The 11,008-nt window shown below is 39.7% G+C and overlaps 1 long non-coding RNA gene across 1 annotated transcript in view; it reads right to left on the minus strand.

The window, feature by feature from the left end:
• LOC136885217 (uncharacterized) overlaps positions 1 to 10,344 on the minus strand; it is a 31,499-nt gene extending 21,155 nt beyond the window's left edge. The window contains exons 1-2 of the long non-coding RNA XR_011018992.1: positions 10,269 to 10,344; positions 234 to 432 (exon numbers count right to left, since the gene is read on the minus strand). This is a non-coding gene — a long non-coding RNA (uncharacterized lncRNA). The remainder of the gene's footprint in view (positions 1 to 233; positions 433 to 10,268) is intronic.
• Positions 10,345 to 11,008: the final 664 nt, after the last annotated feature.

Raw genomic sequence — 11,008 nt, forward strand, 5'->3', positions numbered from 1 at the left:
CAGCCATGCCGTGCTCTGAGTGGTGCTGCGACCAAAGCTAAAAGAAAAAGACACTGCAGTATGTAAATAGAATATTTATATGGCCATCAACAAATTTAATCTCCACTTAACAGATGCTCACACCCCCCACCGCCATTCTGTCATTAAAACAAGAACTGGTTTCCTGGAACAATCTATCCACGGTATTAAAAGTAAAGAGCTACTTCTAAGAGTCAAAATGGAGCAACACAGACCTGTTTCTGTACAGAGGAAATCATTTCCCATCATAACTTGTTGCAAGCAACATGGTAAACAGCGCCAAACACTTGAGACTACGGTGATTGAGCTTGTCGAGTACGGATGGAAAGTGTGTCGACACCAGGGCCTCTTCCAGTCTTCTGAGCTGCTTGATCTACCAGAAATAGAGCTGAACATTCCACCTTCAATGTCCAGCTTACCTAGAAAATACAAGAAACATCCAGTCAGTCATACCAATACAGTTGACTCAATACATGAAGTGCAGTAATAAGAAACACTCCTCCCAAGAGAAAATGATCTAACTTCTAACAAAGTAAGGGGAAAGTTGTTCCAAAGAAAGGCTATGAAACCATAATCCTCAGACAAGTATACAGGGTCTCAAACCCAGACCAGCAGCAGTATGGGAGGTGCACACACAGCTCTTGACCTTGCAAGGAGCACCCCGAGGAAATTTACATTTATCTGGACTAGAGGAACAATCCAACGGGTAATATAAATAATCTTTCTGAGAAGTTTATATCTTGTATGAGGAAGTGATTAAAGCAAAAGTTAGAAACATCCAACTTCACGCTCGGTGACACTCAGGTCATTCCTCGGCCCAGAGCACGCTTTCCCACTTCCCCTCCACACTCCCCGCTCAACGTAGCCAACTACCGGTACTCGTTATGAATTCAGATAGACACTTACCTCAGCAGAAGCGAGCCCTTTTCTGTGCATCAGGGCCAATAACAAGGAAGTAAATTTAAATCTTATTTAATCTTTTATCTCTCTTTACTTATACTTAGTTTTTCTTTAAATTTCAGACAAAACATTCAGTTCTACAAATAATTCACTGCTCCATGTTCATTTTAAATCCTGAAGTGTTCAATCATAAGTATTTAAGGAAATGTCTATCAAAGATCTTAAGAATCTTTTATCAAGAAATATTTTAAATCAAAGGTTTTTATTCACAACAACAATCATCTTACAATTTTATGAATACAACTGTTAGTTCCCATGAACTTTATCATCAAGGGTTTAATGAACAATTCAACCAATTTTATTGACTGTATGACAACTTTAACGAAGTTTACTAATAATTTATTTTAAATGTCCTTGTGTATAAAAGTGTTTTTGTCTTTCCAATCTAGTAATGTCATTTGTATCTGATATTGTAATTTATTCTAGCCGATGTTCCTTAGGGGAAGAAACGTGTACTACATCTAATAAATTATGTACGTATTGAATAGGCGGACCACTTAAATATTCGCTACTTGGTCATAATTCTTGCAACTGGTGAGCAGAAAATCCTAATATTGCTAATGAAGTCCCTCATTATGATAGGGAGATTGGTGTTTTTCTGAGAAGACGGTGCAGTGTGCGATTTTTACTTGTGGGGTAAACACAGAAAAAGTATCAAACAAACCCTCACACATTGGAAGAACTGGAAGAGAACATTACGAATGAAATCAGGAACATCACAGTAGCAGAACTCTCTCACATCAGCCAGAATTTGGTTTCCAGATACAATGCCTGTATAACCCAGGAAGGACACTTCCAGCATCTTTTATAAGGCAAGATTTCATAAAAGATTGTGTACACGCTTAAAGCATGCATCTGTGCGCGACAAGTTCGGCCGAGGTAGCCGCTATAGCGCGGTGTACAAACACTGTGTGCTCAGTCCGAGTTTGTACGAGAGACCCTGCACTATCTAAACAGTGCAATCTGCAATTCGTTCTACAAAATTAGGAACTCAGACAACAAGCTACAAAACTTCAGTAAATACTTGATCTGCACTAAGTCTCTCAACTAAAAATTCTCCAGAACTACATTTTCTGTTTATTTAATGTATCTGCTAAATGAACTAGGTTCTATTCAGTGCTAGAGAAACTTGTCTCTAAGAGAATTCTTAATTCTTTCATGTTTCTTACCTAAGAGAAACCTTTTAAAGACAAACTTATCACATTATCCGTCTGGTATAAGTCATCTATTGTAAGTGTGACTACGATTAATTCAAAACCATTCCTCCTGTCCAAAAGTGTCTAAGCTCTTCTGATTTGTTCCAACTACAGATCAGCATATCAGGGACCTTTACAAATAAACAGATTTCATTTTTCGTGTCTGGGAGAAGAAAGGGAAGTCATAGAACAGCTGTGATCATTAAAAATCCGTCTGATCAGAACAATTACACTTTGAACATCTTTTTGCAATATGAAATCAAAGAACTCTTTGAAGATATTCTGAAAATCTTCTCAATGTGAAAGGAAAGGCTTCTGTTGTAGTCTCCGAGTTCATGGGGAGGAGAAAAATGACTCCAGTGGAGAACATGGTAAACATTATCATAAACCAGATGAAATTAGACCTGAAGTAGTGAAATATAATGGGAAAGGAGAGATGAAATTTTTGACCATTTGCTTTAGATTTTTTTTTTGCAAGTTGCTTTATGTCACACCGACACAGATAGGTCTTATAGTGACTATGGGACAGGGAGGGGCTAGAAGCGGGAAGGAAGTGGCCGTGGCCTTAAGGTACAGCCCCAGCATTTGCCTGGTGTGAAAATGGGAAACCACAGAAAACCATCTTCAGATTGGACCAATAGATGGTCTTATCATGATGACAGGACAGAAAAGGGCTAGGAGTGGGAAGAAAGTGGCTGTGGCCTCAAGATACAGCCCCAACATTTGCCTGGTATGAAAATTGGAAACCACAGAAATATCTTCAGAACTGCCAACTGGGGTTTGAACCTATTATCTCCTAAATGGGAGAGATGAAATTGCTTCAAAGAGTAATATGAAGAGGGTGGATTCATAAACACTCATTTACACTACTGCATACTCTGCACAATACTTTTTTTTACCTCTATACGGTTGGTTATCCAAAAGTCAACTGCTGAAGCTTTTAGCTCATTACTGGTCTTCATAGAATGAAGGAATGAAAGTATAGGTTATAGATACAACATAGCAGGGGCTTTTAGGAGCTTGCAATGCACTAAACAGGCTTGCCAACGTCAGCACCTTATCCACAGATAGTGAATAACAAGAATGATGAATGGTAAAGAGCTACAAAATATTGCTCTGGACTGGTTAGGTCCTGCTAACGACAAGACAATAAAATGAAGAAAATGGTGGCATTATTTAGTTTCAAGCCGTTTCTGTTTTAATTATATATATATAATACTTGTATGGAAGTGAAACATGGACGATAACTAGCTCAGAAAGAAAGAATAGAAGCTTTTGTAATGTGGTGTTACAGAAGAATGCTGAAGGTGAGATGGATAGATCGAATCACGAATGAAGAGATACTGAATTGAATTGGTGAGAGGAAATCGAGTTGGCTAAATTTGACGAGAAGAGATAGAATGATAGGACACATCTTAAGACACCCAGGACTTGTTCATTTGGTTTTTGAAGGAAGTGTAGGTGGTAAGAACGGTAGGGGTAGACCAAGGTATGAATATGACAAGCAGATTAGAGCAGATGTAGGATGCAATAGTTACGTAGAAATGAAAAGGTTAGCACAGGATAGAGTGGCATGGAGAGCTGCATCAAACCAGTCTATGGACTGACGACTCAAACAACATATATATATATAGAGAGAGAGAGAGACACTTTGCCAACCTCCAATCACGCAGGAAACAAAAACTGTGGGAACTGTTTGTGCATGTCCCCCCCACTATCCACGGCCAAAACAAACTTCATCATGCCATTGTGAGCCGAGTTATTGGCACAGAAATATAGTCGCTACGATTGACGCTCCCACCAAATGTGAGTTTCATAGTTTGATTAGTTTCCTTCCAGCAGAAGGGAATAGTGCAGCTGACATTCACTGATGAATGAGTTGGGTATAACAGCCAAACTGTATGATCTATGGAGTTGTGCATGAATGGTGCAGAAAGTTTAAAGAAGGCCGGACCGATGTTCACAGTGGAGGGGCACAGATGACACTGTTCAACAAACTGACCAAGAGGTTAGCAAGCGTAAGCAGCTGTGAGAAATTTCCAGCAGTTTCGAGATCTGTTTACAAGATGTGAGGGCTCCATGCCTAAAAAAGTGGTCATGAACTTGCTTGTAAATTTGATCTAAGGAAGACAAATGTCGTTAACTACTCCAATAAATAAAAATCAGAACTTATATTCGCTTACCTAGAGCAATGTAAAATGGAAGAGGTTACACAAGATATTGAACGGTGATACTCTTTGTATTAAACAATCTGCCATCTAATGGCAGCAATATCATAGGCTTCATTTACCGTAATCATGCTAAAACGATAAGTCAGACAATCTGAAAACAGGATAACCCGAAGCAATATTTAAAAAATATTCCTTCGGGTCATCAGTAGGCCGATCGAAACTAGCATCACGCCTCAATGCTTTAATATGAACACTATGTTGCCACTACTTATCGGAAATACGTAACTAGGACAGTTATTTACTCCACAAAATTGGGAAGTTCATGCTGATGGTAAAGAGTGACATGCTTTGGGACACAGGGTGTCCCAAACTGCAAGGAATGTGTTAACAGTATATGAAAAATTTTCATGACATCACTACTTTTCTTTAGGTAAAATTCACAGTTCTGTGAAAATCCGTGCATTAATTAAACATATCTGTATATACAAACTGTCCCTTTAAGGCCATGGCCACATCCTTCCCACCCCTAGCCCTTTTCTGTCCCATTGTCACCATAAGACCTGTCTGTGTCTATGAGATGTAAAGCAACTTGTAAATATATATATCAGGTAAGGTGTCCAATGGCCTTTTTTATTTTTTGAAATGGGGGTCAGAAAACAAGCTGGATGAAAACCAGTGTGATTTCAGATCAGCAGATACTTAAAACATGCTCCGACAGAAATACAGTTATGTTTAGGTTTCATCGATCCATAGAAAGCATACAGCAGACATTCGCGATACTGAGGTTCGTAGACCATCCAGAAATTTTCCCCTATTTCTGTTCTTGTGAAGATTTGTATCCAGAAAATTAGCCTGCAACAGATCTATGACATAGCAATCACATACCAGCCTGATTTTTGTGATTAAATTCTACATGAATTAAAAACACCAGTTAGGGACATGTTTCGCCCTAGTTATGGGCATCTTCAGCCTAATACTAATCTTAAGGTCAAGAATTAAAACTATAAACATCGGAACTTAATACTTAATATGACAAATGCATAATATTTTAATAGATAATGCTTGTCGTTTAAAGGGGCTTACCATCTAGGTCATCGGCTCCTAATGGCACAAAATGAAACGAAATGGAAGGACAATTAAAAATCCATAATCCTCCACTGACCAGAATTCAAAATGAGAGGACGAAGAATTAATGGATGGATATGAAGTTAAAACAATCAGTGGATCCTACCCGCAATGCCCTACATTCCCAGAAACTAGCATTAAACAATAGTATTGATGACCAAGGGACTGCTTCTCAAAGCAACAATACTGAATCAATGATGCTTGTAGTCGAAACAGGTCCAAAATCCAGGTCATCGGCCTCTCATAATGGTACTTATCGCTAGGAAATTAGAATCGTGGTATTTGTCATGTTGAGTTACTAATCAAAAGTAGCATAGGGTATTTGTCATGTTGAGTTACTAATCAAAAGTAGCATAGACTTGCGGTATTCTACACATTATGGTACTACTCACAGATAATGTAATGCGCACGTCACAGACGTATGGTGTTTCGCACATTGTGTCGCTATTTACAGGCAATGCAAACCTACGGTGTTCACATAAGTGGACTAACCACAGGGACTCACTATCCTGTGGTGTTCCTTACATAGTGGGTACTAATCATAGGCAAGGCAGAACCATATAGTGATACATATCACAGGTACTGTAAAATGCATCCTGAGCACACACTGTTGCTACTACTCACAAACATATTGTGGACCTAACATAGTTGTACTATGTGCAAGTAAAAGTGACCCGTGGTGTTCACTGCATGGTGGTACCAATTACAAGTAGTATCATGGTTCTAATTTGATCATCCCTTGGTCGCCCCTTTTAGTCGCCTCTTACGGCAGGCAGGGTATACGTGGGTGTATTCTTCTTCTGCGTCCCCAGCCACAGGGGTTTGTGTGTTTGGTCCGCGAGAGGCATTTTATTTCGCCCAAGTCCGCCGGAAAGCTGGAGAGGACCCCTCTGTCCGCCACCTGGGACGCGCTACGTGGGAGTACCACCTCTCCCCCTGCTACGCCAGCGTAGTAAGTTCGTGGGACTGGACTTTTAGTCTCATGAAAAGGAAATACTGCACGACATACTGTCTGTCATTTAAGACACCACCACTGACTCAAAACTTAAAGCTCTCATCATTGGAAAGAGAAACTGGAGAGCTGTTGAAGGGACCCGGAATGCCCTATCTCTGCAATGGTAAGTGATCAATGTTTGCTGTACATTTTCTCAAAAACTATCTACGACAGACATATGAAACTTTTGTGTTTAGGATATGTACCTTGACTAGCTACTGAAGCACATAGAATTAAAACTGTGCCTCAGATTTAATAAACATACTTCTTTTTAAAAGCATCAAAAATAATATACACTTTACAGAATATAATTTTCATTCAGGTGACTAGAAATTTGAAATTAAGCAATGAGAGACATTTGGTACATATATAACACTTGAATAAACAGTTTCAAGCTCCTACATGTAGAAGCAGCTTAGAAAAGGTACATTTAAAAAATCCACAGCCCGTTTCCAGTCATTTGACCAGGTCGGGAATGGAATGAATGAAGCCCCCTTCTAGCAGAGAGGATGGGAATTGTGCCGGCTGCCGAGGCCTGTCACACTCCTCTGGGGCAATGATTAATGAAATGAGATTGGAGAGTGTTGCTGGAATTAAAGATAGGGAAAACTGGAATGCCCGGAGAAAAACTTGTCCCACCTCCGCTTTATCCAGCACAAATCTCACAGGGAGTGACTAGGATTTGAACTATGGAACCCAGCGGTGAGAGGCCGGAGCGCTGCCGCCTCGGCTATGGAGGCTTCAAAAGGTACCTTATGAAAAAAAAACTTATGGGAAAACAGCCTGCCTCATAACTTTGGTCATCCTCCGCTTCCTCTTCAAACTGTTGTTTTCTGGCTTCCTTCATTAAATTCTGAATTTTTCAGTCAACATTTTGGAGTCTTTCTTTGTCGCATCTTAGCATGACTTGAACAGTGACACCAGACACCCAAAACCATACATCTTGTTGCATTTCGAGGTGTAGGGTATAAATACCCACGAACAGTCTTGGGAAGCCAACTCCAGAAGACGTTTACACTATCGTTTTGATTTCTGGTGCAGATATTCCTTCAGCAGATGAGGGTGTGCTAAGTCCCTAAAAACAAGCTTTATTATTTCCATCACAGCAAGAGGTAGATTGTGTGGATGGTTATGCTTTTCCCAGCTATCAAACCACCCACCCCTTTACAGAAGTGCTACATTTGAAATACTCACACTGAAACTTTAGAAACAGGCCTAACTCCATCAGCCATGATTGCTACCAGCTGACTATTCATGCATGAGCCATTTTTAATATTTTAAAAACTTCCACTTATCATACAAAATGGATTTATCATTTTAAACCTGAGATTTCAAAGTTAATTTTAGGTTTTTGGCCCTGAATCTCCATCCAGGTCCCCTTAATAAATATGTATGACTGGCAACAGGGTTGGAAGAGTTCCCTAGATCACATCTTTCAGACATTTTACCATGAAAAAAATATACCCAGGGTAATTCCGTGTCAACAAAAATTGGACTGTCCAACTGTAATTGCAAAGATTTGCAAGGCAGGTAATCTTCCTCAGAACCTACCTAAGAATTTGGAAGTTAAAGGCATGACTGCAGAAAGGACGAAATAACTGTGACAACATTCGAGAGTGCTGAACAGCGGAAACAGGAGATTTGTTGTGCCAACGGCCAGGCGAAAAAGTGTTTGACACAGTGGTTGAATTAGAGTCCCATTGGTCTGAAACCGAGAAGCAAGACTGTGTTAGCAAAAGGAACACCCATACGTAATTTACAATATTCCAGAAAAATACAACAATTCAGTTTTGTTACTACAGGATACAAGATATAATATGACTTAATATAAATTATTCTACTACTGTTCCCACATGTGGATTTGACCCTGTTTTAAGACTGAACGCCCCTCCCGACACCAACCCCATATGCAGGAATGTAATGACTATTGCATGTTTCAGTGGTGGTTGGTGTATTGTCTGAATATGAAGAGGAAAGGGTTTTCACACACACACAGTCTGAGCTAGAAGAATTAATCAGACTCGATTAAAACCACCGGCCCGGCCGGAAACCGAACCAAGGACCCTCTGAACCAAAAGGTCTCAATGCTGGCCATTCAGCCAAGGAATCTACATTATTAATATAAAAATTATTATTCATTAATTGGATACGGATTGTGTGTAGTTTCAGAATGATATTTTAAAATATCCAACATTATTATTACCGTAACATTACTACTCATGTTGTAACTATTGTATTGTATTTATTGTCCACCTTAAGACAAATATTCGTCGTGAGAGTGCCGCAAGACAAACTTCCTTTTCACTTTTTCAAATTTTGAACATGCATATTTAATTTGCGGAGAATAAAACTCCCAAATATTTATTAAAATATTTTAATAAGCAAAGCAAATATGACTTCATGCTGTGCAACAGTTTCTTAAATCTCTTATCGGAGTACTACCGGTACCCCATTTTCCTAGATTTTCTCGAAATTCAATCAATTCCGTCTTAGTTCAAAGTTACATAAAGTGATCAGTTTTTAAGCTAGAGACTTCTGGTTTTCTCTAAAGTGATTGCAAATTTATCTACTAGTCAAAATATGGTGTAAATGCAGGATCCGCCCGCAACGGGCGAGCACAGGATCCGCAGCTGCTGTTCCGCGGTCTATATGACGTCATCGGTCTATATGACGTCATTTATGACGTGTCCAGAAAGCTGAGGTTTCCAATCATGGCGGATAATTCGAAGGGACGTGTATCTACAGCTAAAATGTATGAATTATGGTCTGCTATAGTTGGCTGTAACACAATTCACAGGCTCTTCACTAGCTGGTTCGTAAAAGGAGACATTAACGGACAGACGTCCGCTGACGTGGCGTGGCCAAAACCTGAGTATGAGGCAAGTACGAAAAGCATTGGTTTGGTTTGGTCCGGCTATTGACAAAACCCTAGGTTAGGACCGCGAAACGGCCAACAGGCCTCTAGCATCCCTTACGAAAACAATTGCAATTCACCGAAAACCACTCATAGTGACAGGTTAGGTTGTGACCCACCGAAAACCACTGATAGCGACAGGTTGGTTGTGACCCACCGAAAACCACTGATAGCGGCAGGTTAGGTTGTGACCCACCGATAACCACTGATAGCGGCAGGTTAGGTTGTGACCCACCAAAAACCACTGATAGTGACAGGTTAGGTTAGCTTCGGTTAAGTGCGACAGCATTGTTAATCGAGCGGCTGTTATGACTTCAAATTGTTTCTACGACCATTCGCGAAGGAGTGATTGTGAAGTACTTTTTACTGTCCTACACTATAACTCAAATCTGAATACGGAGCAGCGAATCAAAATTTTAAAAGAAATGTACGATAATAGAAACTAGGCCTAACTGAAGTGCGATATTTAAACATTTAACTCATACTGTAACGTATCCCTTCGCAATTTTTCCAGAAGGGAACGCATGGTTAAGTTTGAATTGGGGAGGAAATAAAAGAGCGATATGAATATAATTACCGAACGTAAATACGCGTGGTACTTTTCCACACCAGATATAAACGATGCAAATACACTAATAACACTACCTACTTCACAGCTATGAGAATATTTCCTTAAGTTCCAATTGGACCAATTTGACCTAGGCTCATTCAAGGTTTCAATACCATCACAGCGTTAAGTTTATAACTTATAACTAAGCAATATTTTAGCTCAACTGCAAATCTAAGATTAACGTAGAGCGAAAGTTTACAGCCTACAAAATTAACTTTAGAATATATTCAATCAGTTCTATGAAGACATAAAATATTGTTAATCTGAGCACATGTATAACCTTACCTGTTATCTTCCTGTTACGAATACGCTTCAAACCCACTGCTAGCACTTGCCGTGTTAGACTGCGAAGCAAAGAGAATGCGTCCAGCAATGCTGCAAACCAAAGCAAAGAGAATAAGTAAACCAAGGACTAGGACTGTTCTGTAGTGATATGCGCGAATCAAAGAGAAGCGCGAATGACGCCTTGAATCGCGAGAATCGGTTCCTAAAACTCCGCGGCTTCACTCAATGTCGCGTGCGAAGGATCGGTTCCCGATGACGTCACCAGAGTGTGCTGGGTGCACTTAATACAATGAGTCTTCCGTTTATAAGTGGGACAAATTCGAACATACAATATTTACTATTTCTTTTGTATACAGTGAAATGTCTTATTGGTTGTCACGAATGAATTATGCCACATAATAATGAAATAACAATTTATCCTGGTAGTCTGGAAATCACATTATATACACATTTCGACACTGGGTGTAGCAATCGACATTGTTACTTATGCTTATACTGTATGTTTCTAAAGTGGTTTTCAAATATCGCTAGTATAAACGTATGAAGTCTGTGGAATTAAGTAACATTTGTTTTGTATGTACACACATTGTTTAGTAGCATGCCTGTCTTCCGTTACATTTACTTTGCAATGAACATTTCGTGCTATCCGGCTCCACGGCTAAATGGTTAGCGTGCTGGCCTTTGGTCACAGGGGGTCCGGGTTCGATTCCCGGCAGGGTCGGGAATTTTCACCGT

The sequence above is a fragment of the Anabrus simplex genome, chromosome 14 (assembly GCF_040414725.1).
Source record: "Anabrus simplex isolate iqAnaSimp1 chromosome 14, ASM4041472v1, whole genome shotgun sequence".
In the NCBI taxonomy this organism is placed as follows: domain Eukaryota; kingdom Metazoa; phylum Arthropoda; class Insecta; order Orthoptera; family Tettigoniidae; genus Anabrus; species Anabrus simplex.